Source organism: Rhopilema esculentum, chromosome 9, assembly GCF_057945365.1.
Source record: "Rhopilema esculentum isolate cy_ngs chromosome 9, ASM5794536v1, whole genome shotgun sequence".
In the NCBI taxonomy this organism is placed as follows: domain Eukaryota; kingdom Metazoa; phylum Cnidaria; class Scyphozoa; order Rhizostomeae; family Rhizostomatidae; genus Rhopilema; species Rhopilema esculentum.
In genome coordinates, this window is record NC_142823.1 from 12,746,189 (window position 1) to 12,760,999 (window position 14,811).

Sequence of the window (14,811 nt, forward strand, 5' to 3'; positions counted from 1 at the left end):
CTATAATATGAAACCTTTGTCTAGATTGTATTGACATTCCTGTCTCGACGTAACTCATTTTTTGAAGTCTTATGCTATCTTGAAATATATGAACAGATCACTCGTCTTCTTATCTCTTCTTCTGCGTCATTCAGCCTTGATTGTCTTAATGTATCCTTTTAATCAACGGACCTAAAAGAAGTGCCTTTTGATCAATTGGTACTAACTCTTCTGTTCAAATATTTTCTAAGAAGTTGAATATATAATAAAGCCTATATTCCACTTTAAATCACGTATAGAGTTTTTGAGAGTCTATAAACGACGAAATAAAGTTAAGGAGGAATTTATTATCACAACATACCTGATCATTTAGTTCAGAAAATTCGGAAGCTTTCCAGCACTTTGAATAAAAAGTCAGGGCGTCCATATCACCTTTGGCAGATGATGTTGTCTTAATGTGAAGATATTTTCTAAGTATATCAGTAGTAAAAGGTTAAAGACATCGAGGGGCATTTCACTCTTGCAAATAGCCATAGAAATAATAGGGCTAGAATGCGCAGTCTTTTGTTTTCGCTGTTTTTGAATGGCACAAGCGTGGGGAATCATAATGGCTGCCGTTGGTTGGCAAAAAGATGTGGTGGTGGTTGGCAGTTAGGTGTCGTGAAATTGAGAATTTGTAATAAAACTAAGAGTAATTGAGGGTTTGACGGCAGTGCAACGTCGGATAATTGAAAACAAGGATCAATCAAGGTAATTAACAGTTATTTTGAGTGTTTTCATTTTAATCGTAGCACTAATAGTGAGTAGTTAGTTAGTTAGGCCTATTAAATTTTTGTTTTGGGGGAGTTCAATATAGCTGTGGTCTCATCGCAAGCATAAAGTTGCGTTTCACCTGGACTTGTTACAAGTCTCTCTATCTCTATTGAGTGTGAATAGTTGAAGGATAGAACAATAAAGAAAGAAGAGGATTTCATCTGATTCATCAGATATTCTTCTTTCGAATCTTGTGATGACGAATAACGCCAAATAAAAATTCACTTTTATAGTCTAATAGTATTAGATGCTGGTTTGAAACATCACTTTGGTTTCGTTTTAAGTAACAGGGTGAGCTTTTTTATAATACATTAATATTTTTCATTTTGCATTGAGTCCTAATGTGACTTTGGTATCTTTGGGTGGGGCTGACGCCACAGCATACTTGACAAACCTTAAAAAATAACGCAAGCTATCTGCAACCCACCCTGACTAGAAAGTAAAAGAAACACAGTTTGAAATTCCTTTGAAGCTACATCAAGATGTAAAGGTTAAACTCACCATATTAGAAACTGCAAAGATGTCATGATGTCATTGAGACAAATCCCAAGCAAAACAAAAGCATATTCACTGTAAACCTGATGAACCCCCCAAGCACAATCATGATCACTAACTAATTTTAACAAGTTTTTCTTACATTAGAACTGCTTAACAAATATAATTGTATGATAAATATAGAAGAATGAACAATTTCTTATCATGGGTTGGCATTTCCTCCATCCCTTGTTTTCCAGGGTACTTTACCGCCGCCTGGTACTCGGCGTTACCTCAAAAGGATAAGTAAATGCTCATTCATTCTGGAATAAAACTAGCTTTGTGAGCTTATGTCTTCTTGATGATCTATTCTTTTTAAGAATTTTTTCAGTGAAAACACGCCCAAATTGATGATAGAATATAACTAAATAGTTTTTATGATTCCCTTTATTATAATGGAGATATGATCATCTCTCAGGTTCTGATCTAAAATATGACACTGTTTGCTGTGATCACTTATGGATTGAAAGGTGTTGTTCCTTGTTTCAGATAAAACATCTGACAAGATGTATGCATTAGTTTCTGGTGATAAGGATGCCCACCTGCATAAGGCAAGACGCGCCTTCCGATCGACACAGTCTACAACTCTGTAAACAGACCTTGATGGTATAATCAATTCACCATACTTTTTGCAGGAAAGAAGTGAAAGATGACCATTATTAAAAACACAGGTGCTCTCAGAGTGGCCATGTAAAGCTGTAACACACTCTGGGCATTCAATAAACTCAAGCAATTTTTTGACAATATATCCAGATATGTAATATAAAGCATCAGAGCGCCAAATGGTGGTTGAAAGCAAAAGATGTGATACTCTTGGGTCAACTATACATATTTCATGTGCATCATTATTTGATACATTGATACAGTTGGCAGTGGAGGGAGATTCAACCTTGTTTTTCAAGAGTAATTGCCGTATGGCATATTTAAACTGAAGTGCAGTTGGATTGTTATTCCATCCAAAGCGACTTTGAATTTTGGCAAAGTACATTTCCAATTGGTCCTGTGAAAAACGATATGTCAGAACGTATTCAAATTGGAATTCAGATCTTTGCAGTAATTTTTTGCTTATGCTCAATATAGATGAGGCTGATATGTAAAATCCAATAACAAATGCTTTCCTTGGACCTGATATCAATGGCAAATATATCCTTGCAAGTTTTAGCATGTGGCAAATATCTAAGATCGCATATATTTTTCTTCCTATTATAGATGGGTGATCAAAGGCTCCATCTAAGTTTTTTATGTTGCATCCCAATTTAGCTGCCATACTAAGGTTTTTAGGGGCACCATCAAAAACCACAGCATGTACCTCGGCCCCTATTTGAGTCAACTTATTTATGGCCTCAAAGACCAATTGCTTTAAAACCTCACCATTTGGTGAGTTTGTCAAAAAATATCCCACTGGGACAAACCATGGCTTTTGAAGACCACATGCCATTATGACAAGTGCATTTGTTGCCTCGGTGTCAATTTCTTCTGCCTTTATTCTGCCATAATCAACATGACCAATAAACTTGGAAGTTTTTCTCCCATTGAACTTGCTTTCTTATGGCCATTTCATCCAATAAGATAACACAGTCCTTTTGCCCCTCATTAACTTTGTTTCCAATGTAATCAAATGGCTTTTGAAGAAAACCGGGCTCACAGTGTATGTTACTGCACCAAGATCTTATGGTTGCAGGATGTGGCAAATGAAGTGCCTTTCGGACAAATCTATAAGCCTTTGGACTATAGAAGTGAAGAGTCAATGCAAATTCTTTGATCTCCTCAGAATATCTGGATCCATCAGATCGGTCAAAATTTTTTATTTCATTTTGAAAAAGTGCAGTGGCCATATGACCAAAGTTTTCATTTAATGATTTTTAGTAAGTTTGATGCCTTTAATTTTGAAATCAAACCACAGATATTTTTTCTAATCGCAGATTTTTCTTCTTCAAATTTCGTAGTTTGTTATTTTTTTGTTTAAGTTTCATTTTGTATTTTGCCTGCAATTTCCGTGGTGAAATTTTGTTTGCATATGTATGATCAAGTGTTGTTCTTTGGGTTGGATTAGGTTTCTTTATTTTTTGGGAGACTGATGAAGAATTAGGTTGCAAATTTAGCCTCTTAGCAGGTGGAGGCCTGGAAAATGCTGTTTTTTGTAGATGATCCGGGAAATTGAAAATTGAAGGTATTGCATCCTTCTTCAGATATTTTTTGCCCATAGATTCAGAGGGTACCAAAGAGGGAGGAAAGTGATAATCGCTTGGAAGGAAGTGCTTTTCGCCAATTCTCTCATTACGTGTTGGCTGCCAGTCCTTCCGGTGCATTGCCTGGACCCATTTTTTAAGTAGCTCTTCATTTTCATGAGGAAACCTTGAATGAGACCATTGACAGCTGAGACCCGATAACAGTCAGATTAATATGCTTGCCATTTATTTTTATAACCATTTATTTTTCAATTAAATATCAATAAAAAATCTTAAGCTCCCGGATAAAATCGATAAAATTCCGATAAGAAAATTATTTTCTCGAATGTACATAGCCCAAAGTTTCAAGGAATAGCAATTTCACGCTGATTCATTTTCTAAAAGAACATATCACTTGTTTTTTTCTTTTAAAATGACTCTAAGGGGCGTGTACGATTAATGGCCTAAGCGTGAGTCACAAGCTTTCAAGAATTCCCGTCTCTCTCTTTCTACTTGGGATAAGCTTATTCAGGCAATTGTTTGTTATAATTTGCTGTAAAGACTATGCAAAGCAATGGCGAAAAGAAAAAAACTAGCACTGCAATGAAAATAAAGCGGCCTAATGTGGTGATACGCAAAACTTACCGGTGAAAAGCAATATTTTTTTCGCCAGGAGCAAGATCCTTCTTCAATTTCCACCTATTCTCACATCCAAAAGCAGCACACGATACCACCATTGTTCTCCCAATATCTTACCACACGAAAGTTTCGATTTTTGACAAAAAAGGCAGTGATGATACATTTACGACCTTAATGTTTACAAAAGATTTCCCACGACTTTTGCCAACCAACGGCAGCCATTATGGTTCCCCATAGTTGTGCCATATCACGTGATCAACCATTCATTCTAGCCCTACTATTTCTATGCAAATAGCGTACAAGATTTTCCCTAAAGCAGAAGGATTTCCGAGGATTTTTCAAATAAAACAATAGGATTTTCACAAAAGATGTACGAGATTTTCTTGGAGTGACTTGCCCCTCGAAAGACATGATGCTGATTTCACAGTGTATTGAGGAAATTCTTGTCACTAACACGTATTTATAAAGGCTGGCTAAAACCAAAAGCTTAAAACCGAAAGCAAAGCAATTAATTTTATGGTTTTACATACATCTGGGAACTTTTTGGCTAAACCTTTTCAGTAATCTCCGTTCTGCAGTCCCTGAATATATTGGAAGGGGCCAAGAGCGTGCGACCTAAAAAAACGTGCTGCACACCCAGGATTGACAAATATTTTTAACGTATGAGCTAAAATTTGCTGCAACACTATCTTATGTACATCTAACAGTAATAATCAGTTTAAATAATGAAATATTTGCAAAACCTACAGCTGTTGAAGGCTGTTCTGTTGCTCCTCCTCACCTCCGCTTCTTTTTTCTGCATTTAGGTGCTTCAGCCTTGCCTCACCATTCACAACTGCACTCAAAAGACGATACTGCTTGTCCTCTTTCTCTCCTTGGAGAAAATCAAAACTGGATAGATAATTTTTGTTTGTTGATTTTCATAATTTGTGCGAAGCAACGCTGACTTACCGCAGCCAACTTGCAGATTTCTTTGTATTGAAAGTTCTGTAAAAAATTAAATTTTAGAATTAAAACTGGATGTTCAACTTAATTATAGAAAAATCTATATATCGATCTTCAAACTGCTAGATCAGAATATATTAGTATGGTTTTTTTTAAATAGTTTAAAATCACAAAGTTTATCTATTTTTTGATTAATATCGCTAAGATAAAGTTTTTTTCAAAACAGGGTGTCATTTTCGGTATTTTACAATTTTTACTTCTTACGGCTCGAAAAACAAGGACCCCTTTGAATAATGTATTCAACTCACCACATTTTCCATGCCTGATTCTTGAAGCTTTTTCCTGAAAACTGAATCTTTGGATAAAGCTCCGTTAGAACATTTGGCACCCGTACGATATGTTCTGAAATTGTAAACTTCTGTTTATTGGCAACACTGCTAACATGCATATCTTTTTCACGGGGTTGAATTGGTACTTGTCCAGGACCAAAAACAGATGGATGCTGTAAGCGTGCTGACGCCCCTGGAAGTGTCTCGCTCGATTCAGCGTCTGCCCAGCTCAAAGTATGACACTGTGCAAGATATTCCAAAACTTCTGAAAAAGTGTCACAATCACTATCTTTCTTTTCCCCACTGTCATCAGAAGACATGTTATAAATCTTGCCACTTGCTAATTAAATTTCTTTATTTTGTGCCATACATCTGTGTATAATAAGTAGTTGTTCTACTGTGAACGTTTATCTATTTGTTTATTGTACATAACTGTTGTACGACTAGCGAATGTAGTTGTAAATTGTTATTACTACTTCTACGGAACTGTCAGGTACAGTTCATTGGTGGCGTGGGTGGTGACAAGGGGAGGTTGAAGGTCACCATAGCTAGCTATATTTTTATAATTATGCTTGTAACTTAATCACAGTTACAAATAACTTGTTACATTTTGGAATTATAATTACAATTATTTCTTAGCTGGAAGATAGGAACGCAGAGGTAGAGTATTTGTTAGTCTAACCTTGCTTACCCTCTATAAATTAAGTTTTAATTATCTTTTCATCAATCTATCTATATATCCAGGTATGCTGAGTAGAATATGCATCCACAAACGGTCATGTATTGATTTTCCCCTTTTAATGCAAAACATTCAATCACAATCATTTGGTAATCACCAAAGGCAGCATATGGTGAACAAATAAAAGGAAGTCATGGAAAGCAGGGCATAGTGGAGCTGACTCAAATGGTTCAAATAGAGACATTGGTAAACTCCAAGGAATGAAAGGATTTCTGTTGAGGATGGTAAAAATAGCCCTTTAGATGCTATCCAATATTTGAATGCATGGCACCTAAAAACATCTGGGATTCTATAAAGGGAACAGCCTATGTGGTGCAGCTTGAGCTGAAAATAAAAGGAAACAGCAAAATATTGAGTTACTTCTTTGCAACAAGAAAGAGACAAAAAGGGCTGCAAACTGATGATGACAGAGAAAAGTTGAAGACAAATGAAGAATTCACAGAAATTGCAGACAAATGAGAAATTTGCACAAAAAAACTGGCTGCTAAAGGACTGGGGAGCTGAACTGACACCATAAAAGGAAATTTGTCAGTTAACAAGTCTATCACAACTAACAGTTTTTCCTGTAAGTCTTTTTCAAATCAAGGGTAAGGAAGCTTGGCTTTGGCCCAGCAGTGTTCCAAGAAGTGTTTTATTTTGCACGTTTTAAATATTCTGAAGTTTAAAAAACAATCCTTTACATAAATTTAATTTTCTATTCTGAGATCAGTCCCTATCATAAATTTATTTTGATCTTATTTTTTTGGTGAAATTTCTTAAAACTCAGTTGAAGCATCCTAAAGATAATTATAAAAAATTCATTGATTGCCAAAAAAGCATCTAGATCTGGATCAGCTTGAATGAAAGTTACAAAATTCAACTATTACGAGCAGTTGCTGTTAGGGAGAAAAAGGAACCATCAACCAACGATTATATAGAAGCAACATGGTCAAAGCAAAAGTATTTGCTAAATTATCTTTGCTCTTTAGGCTGCAAGGTGTCAATAATTTTCTTGTTAACACACATTCTCAACATCATTTTCATGCTCCACAAAAGTCGGTCCATTTTGGAAACAAGTCATTCCTTTTGATACACAGACCCCTAAATTTTTCAAATTTGCCTCTCTTCTCTGTTGCCAATGACAAACAAGGACCTTTACTTAATGCTTATGAATCCCCAAATACCTTTGAACTGGTGACAGTTTTTCAACACATTCTTCAAAAAATTATTTTTTATCATTATCAAGTCCAAGTGCCGACAATTTTTTTCTAATTTTTACATTTGGCTGCCAACGGGGTGTAATTAGGAATTTCTGAAGGAGCAGCTGCCTTTAACACCCTGTAGCGCCATTCCCGATCCAAATAGATTTAACAGTGAATTTTGACATGTCTGCCACATTAACAATGCAGCTCAGCCATGATTAAAAATAGAGTTTCACTAAGCTTATCAAACTTTATCAAACCTTCAGCGCTTTCCATTTTCATTTAGCATAATGCTGAAAAAGGAGCATTCTTCATCTTTTTTTAGGGCTGCAGTAAAAATTGAGGTCTTCAAAATTTTCTCAACCCATAGGACCCCTTCTCAACCCCTGCCTTATTGGCTCTTTCCACCTTCCCGAAAAATTTCCTTAACTACGTCATTGTTTTCATCTTAATTGCATCTTGGAGTAAATTTGTCCCTGAAATAAGGCTTGCAGATTCTGTTCATATTGTTTCGTACAGTTGTTTGCCGAGAACATCTCTGCTTTTGTATAAAAATTGGCGTCAAAATTATCAAAGAGAGGTTATTTGTTTACCGAGTTGCATGCGGGCAAAGAATATTTGTCGCAGGTCTTCACAGGCAAGGTGACGTTTTGAACATGTGTGGAGGGTGTCCTCATTTACTGCATCGTACTACTTTGGATCTACAGATAAAAAGCACGATTAGCTTGTGGATTATTCAAACCAGGTATGATTTCAAACCTTGATAATTTCAATTCTTTTTTAACAGGTAAAGCCTTGTATACAGGGTTTATCTGTTTAAATGCAATTATGGGTCTCACAGAATCAAGGTGTAGAAGTTAGGGTACCATCAATCGTGGAAAGTTAGAGAACTGCTTTTCATCAGCCATGTGTTTTTTTTTATCAATTTAAAACAACTACAACTCTAATATTTACATTCAACTGTGCCCCTCATAGCGGGAAAAGACCCAAGGTCATTGTGTTCCCACTACGAGCGACACTTACAATAAACAATCCCTTACAAAGAATATATACAACAAAACTAAAAGGGGGGGGGGGTGGTAACTGCTGTTTGGGGTTTCACTTAAAGCGTTGAGTAGTCTTAATGTATGATATAGTGGCATCCATGATCATCCTATTGCTAATTATATTCAATCGTGAACTGCCATATAAAAGGAGATTGCACAAGGCTGTTGTATCCATATCATTAATGTCAAGGGCAGGGATTTCTGAAAGCTGACCAAAGAGATCTGTACGCATCAAATCAAACTGTGGGCAGTGCAGGAGATAGTGTTCATTGTCCTCTTTTCCCGTTCCACAACTACAAATCGGATTTAGGCAGTCAAAGTTATGCCAGAATCTATGTTCGTTTAATGCACTAAAATTCAATCAAAGTTTTGTTAAAGATCTAACACCGTCAATGTCATGAATGTTATATGTAGAGTTTCCTAATGGTCGAATGATTGCAAGAAGTTTACGTTTGAATTCAGCAATGCTTACAGAATGTTTTATATCATCACAAAGAAGATTCAATTCCAAAAGAGTATTTTGGAAATACGTATTCGAAAAACTGACAGTTCGCCCAAAATTTTGGTTGTAAGCGCGTGTTGCTCTGAGATTGTAGGTAAGTTCGCGTTCATCTGGAATTTCCGCAAACAAGTAATGAGGGGATTGTGACTTTTTCACGTTGAAAAAATGACACAAATGTCGATACCATCTTCTCTGATGCAAGTTTTCCCAACCTAATTCCTCGTAGAGTCTTTGTCTACTCGTACCTCTCCATGCTCCAGTGACTGCAAGGGCAGCTGAATATTGAATATGCTCCAGTCTTTGTGTGAAAGCAGATTGCATTTCAGGATCATATCTATGATATATGATGTCTCCATAATCTAGGTGGGGCCTCACATAGAGCTTATATATCTGATCGAGCACATTCCTAGAAACATATTTGGAAAGGTATTTTATCATACCGATACCCCTTCTTGCTTTTTTCTAGCTTCTCGAATATGGCTTTCAAAATTTAATTTAGAGTCAAGAGTTAGTCCCAGGTGTTTGTGCTCAGATTTTGTATTTATCTCGTTGGATCCCAAAGACAGGGGAGGATGGAAGGGCTTACGTCTCTTGCAAGAAAAAATAATTTCTTCAGTTTTATCCGCATTGAACTGCATTTTCCATTGCCATGCCCACAAACGTACCGTCTCAAGGTCCCTATTTAAGTCCTCTGCAGTTCTATTGACTTCGTTTACAACAGAAAAAAGAGATGTGTCATCCGCAAACATTCTAACATCGCAGTGAACATTATCAACAAGGTCATTTATGTACACTAGAAAAAACAAGGGTCCTAATACTGAGCCTTGTGGCACTCCTGCAGATATTGATGTCCATTGTGAGCTTTTGCCATTCAGCACTAGACGCTGTTTTCGATTTGCCAAATAATTCCGAATCAACGAGAGAATTTTCCATCTATGCCACTGCATTGCAATTTGTATAGTAGACCCTCATGCCAGACCCTATCAAATGCCTTCGACAAGTCAAGAAAGACAGCTCTAGTTTCATGGCTGGGAATTTCTTCAAACGCACTGTAGATCTTGTGAGTTATAGATAGTAACTGATTAATTGTCGAGTCACCTGGTCGAAAGCCAGACTGTCTTGAAGTTATAAGTCCATTTTCGTTAAGATGTCCGTATATTCCATCAAATGATATTTTTTCAAAAACTTTTCCGAAAATTGGCAACAGTGAGATGGGTCGATAATTTTTTTTGTTTTGCCTGCTTTCTTTTTTGTGCACTGGAATAATATTGGCTTTCTTCCAGACAGATGGATAGATTCCTGTCTCAAGGCATTTTTCAAAGATCAGGCACAGGGGCTCAACAATTGAATTATCGCATATCTTTATCATGAAAACAGAGATATTGTCACATCCACTTGCTTTTTTAGGATCTAGAGCGCGAATCAGTTGGAGAACTTTTTCCCTTTCAATATTCATGTTTTCTAAGACAGAGTTACATCTTGGCCGGAAATTAGGAAGAGAACTTCCCGTTGCTATTATACAGCATTGTTTTACAAAGTAGTCGTTTAAAATATTAGCTTTGGTTTGAACGTTCATCACAAAAAGTCCATTTTCCAGCAAAGGAGGGATATTTGATACTTTTTTCTTATTGATTAACCTATTTAGGATGGTCCAATAGGTTTTAAAGCATTGGTTAGGGTCAGATAAATTTCTTCCAAGCTGCAAGTAATAGCTTTCTTTTTGATGAATAATAATTTTTGATGTTCTATTTCGTGTTTCCTTAACTAGGTTCCAGTCCTCTTGCCTTCTTCCACGCTGTAAAAACTTTCTATAAATTCTGTGTTTACGCTTGATCGCAGATTTTAGCTCTGGTGTTATCCATGGTGTTTTTATCATTACATTTTATGACTTTGTTAGGTATACACGACGAAAGAATAGAAAGCAGGGCACTGGTGAAAACCTCCGACATTTCTTCGGACCCTAGGCCATTAAATCGCGAATTCCAGTCAACGCAGTTGAGTAAATCTCTGATTTTGCTGGTGTCGGCTTTTGAGTAATCCCAGATCGTTCTTTTGTATGGAGGTGGAGAGGGTAAAGAATAATTTAGTTTACCATAAATCAGTTGATGCTGGCAGTGTTCATCTAAGGAAGGATGAACCCCGGATTCCACAAACATGTTTGGTTGGTCGGTTATAATGAGGTCAATACAGGACCTTCCTTCGCCTCGAATATTGGTAGGTTCATCGATCAACTGGTAAAGGTTATTCATTTCCATCAGCTCATCCAAAGCAGTTCCCTCGGGGTTTTCAACATCCATGTCTTACCACCAAGATGACCTACAATTAAAATCTCCAGTCAAGACCAGAGAATGATATCTTTCTCTTCGAAGCTGATCGAGAGTCACCTGCAGTTGATTGATAAACTCCTCAAATTGATCACTGTTTTGGCTAGGACTACGGTATATTGTAATGAAGAATATTTTCTTTCGCGCTAAAGTTATTTCAGCAACGATCATTTCTTGCAGTAATTCGAGATCAGTTCTGCGTCTGATTGGCAAACTCTCTCGAAAATACAAGCACACTCCCCCAGTTTTGGTATTGCTTGGGTGATCATTACGATAAATTTCTTTACTATAGCCCTCAATACAGATTTCTTTATTATCAATAGTAGAGTCTAACATGGATTCTGAGATCGCAATTATATCATTTTTGTAAATTGAATCATAGGCCTCGATTAGTGGAATTTTAACGTTACCTCTAGCACAAATACTGTTCAAGTTCCAATGAAAAAACTTCAGACACTTGTAGATTTGAGGGCCAGGATTTGTTTCTATATCACCAGAAAGCAATAAAAGAAAGTCCCATGGGAAGCGGTCTCCAAGATAAATGGATTCCAGGAACCTGCATATGATTACGGCGTACAATACATTTTGCAAGACATCCAAAAGTTTTTTGCAGTAATACCTAGTTTTCAATGCCGAACAAAAATCACTTTTCACAAGGCCAAACAAAAAATAAAAGACAAAATAAAATGTAACCATTGCATAGGATGTCGTTTTCGTATAAACGAATATAAAATCATGAAATTCGTGTTTAACCATGTCAGGGGGAAGAAGAGAAAAGAACGATGAGATCAAGATGGATGGCAACAGAGTGAACACTGATATCCACATAAAGAGGTACAAGTAGACAAATGAGCAAAGACTTGTCTGGATCAATTCTGCACAAGGAATAGTATGAGAAACAATTATTGTGTGCCTACACCTGCAAAGCGCAATTCCCGCACGCCACTCACTGGTTCCTATGGGCATTTAACGCTCGCTGTATCTCTTTGATCATTCTCAGATTCCTTTGAATTTGAAAAGGGGCTTGCCAAACAATAGGGGTATCTAGTCAATTTACAGCAGCTGAAACAAAGGGAGAAACAAAAAAACATATTGTATGCACAAAAGAAAAAAAGTAATAAAAAATATGTTGAACTTTTCACAATCGAAGCTGCAGTAGGGGACTGTTTTAGGCAGTTTGAGCAAAGAAGTAGAATCAATTGTGATGACGGTTACTTGTAAAAACAAAAACAAGCTTGGGTACCATCGCCCCAAAGCGCATAGTCAACGGATATGGCAGTTTACGGTCGGCAAAATAGTTACCTGCAGCGGTGGATCAGGGCGACGGACCCGAACTAATTCAAGAAACCCAAGTTTAGGTGACTCCGCTCTCCGCCCCAGCGAACAGCGAGACGCCGTCCCGCAAAAACCACTCCTCTCATTAAAAGCCTTGCGAGGAGAGTCCTGCGAAACGGCGCCTCGCCGCGCACCAGAGCGGAAAGCAGAGCCACCCCAAGTCTGATTTTAACTCGTGGGAATCTTCCGAGCGGGCGAAACTCAAGCATCGAAAAGGGATTTATCCAAATCATCACCCACCCTTAAAACCCACCGAGGGGAAAACCTTAACTACAAAAGAGCAATACTTCCGTACAGTCGTCCGGATTTTACAAACTCACCTCATTAAAAAAGGGAACAACAAAATGGATCAAATGCCCACAGTAAAGCAGAATATCTACAAATTTTATATAATAGATGAGGTTGCTTTTAATACCGGATTGCGACCATACAGAAATAAGGGTTATTCGATGCATAACGGTTTATACAGAAAAATGACAAAAGATGACAGATATATGGGTTAATGTAAGAGGTCCTTACGACTCTGAGACTGCAGTAGTTTCTGCAGCAGCATCATCACCCGTAAAATCATTATCTGCAGTGGCATCATTGCTCTGTTTAGGATGGCTCTCAGACTCACTTTTCTCATCATATCTTTGAACTATGTCCATCAAGTCCTCTTCACTGTTAAAATCCTTGAGGGAAGACGTTACCTTCTGGATTATGTCTATTCTACGCTTGGTTAAGTCCAGCTTTATCCTGTATTTGGGGCATTTTTTCCTTGCTCGTTATACCAAAGTTCTATGTCTCCATGTTGTAAAACGCACAATGACCTGATGTATTTTCTTTCCTTTGACGATCCTTGGTGAGCCAATCCTATGTGCACGGTCTATCACTGCATCAGGGACATCGACCTCTAATTCTTTGAATACATTCTTCACCTTCTCTAAGCACATTTCACTTGTTTCACTTTCTCCTTCAGCCACTGGAGGTAAGCCGTTGATTCTGAGACACAATCGTTGGTTGTACTGCTCATTATCATCCAGATTATTTTGAAGTTGAGCAATATGCCGTTCCATCATCACGATTTTTGACTCTAACATTTCGATTTTGTCATTCTGTTTCTTTATAGTTGCATGTAAATGATCAATGCATTTCTTCGTTGCCATTTCTTTCCTTAATTCGGCAAACTTTTCATCAAAATACGCCTGATAAGCTTCAGAATTTTGATTCTGACGTGCGCCTGCACGAGCACCAGCCGACTTCATCTGGATGTAGGCGTGGCGTGGCCTAACAGTAAAGCGGTCAAGTGACTTTTAAATCGTTTATTTATAGCGATAAACACCACAAGATACCCAAAGAAGCTTCCAAAGTTAAACCTGATACCTTTCGTCCAAGCTCATATCATGTCACCACTATCCATCAACAATTATGCCATATGTTCCCACTGCTAGATCAGAGCTAGAGAAACATGTCGCTCTGACCGAAAACGAAGCTCCATGTGTGCATGCACGATAGAAACTATAGTGATAGGGATACATCGAAAAGAAAACAAGTTATTAAAACAGTGTATTTAAACTATACCAGTTTAGCATTTGACCTTAATATTATGCTAAAGAATCATCATTCATCAGCACTGTGTTCTTTGATTGGCCTAGCCTCTTAAAGGGGAACTGAAGTGAAAAACGATTTTTGTACCACTGATAAAGGTTCCCGTGCTGATTCAAAAACCGTTTGGATTTTTTAAATACGTTATGTAGTTTTTAAGTTATTAAGTTTTTGAAGTCAAAATTTGCTCTCATTGATGGCAGAGGGAGACCGCGGTCAGACCACTGTGTCACGTGACCTTGTGACGTAAAGTGGTGGACACGAAGAGATGTTTTGATGAAATGTAGTAGTGAGTCTGATAAGGTTCATGACAGGTAACAATCGTGAAAATTGTGATAAAAGCATGAAACTTAGTGAAAATACAGAATTTGATAAGCGTAACAAGATAGAATATAGACCCATTTTGGGAAAAAAACCCTTGTGCTATTTTTAGCCTGGGGTACTTGCGCCCAGTACTCAGAATATGTTGGCATGGTCAATCTATTTCTGTGAACTATACAGCCATGAACTTGGCAAACCGACACAATTTGACTTGCTGAAAATGATAAGAATGGTCCCCACCCTCAGAAATGCCCCTTGTGCTATTTTTAGACTGGGGTACTTGTGCCCAGGACTCAAAATACGTCAGTATGGTCAATCTATTTCTGTTAACTATACAGCCACGAAACTTGGCAAACCGACACAATTTGG

General features: G+C 37.4%; 1 protein-coding gene across 1 annotated transcript in view; it reads left to right on the forward strand.

The window, feature by feature from the left end:
- Positions 1-7,949: 7,949 nt before the first annotated feature.
- Positions 7,950-14,811, forward strand: part of LOC135694143 (N-lysine methyltransferase KMT5A) — a 38,630-nt gene continuing 31,768 nt past the window's right edge. Inside the window, exon 1 of the mRNA XM_089109997.1 lies at positions 7,950-8,072. The gene's annotated coding sequence lies outside the window, so the exon portion shown is untranslated. The remainder of the gene's footprint in view (positions 8,073-14,811) is intronic.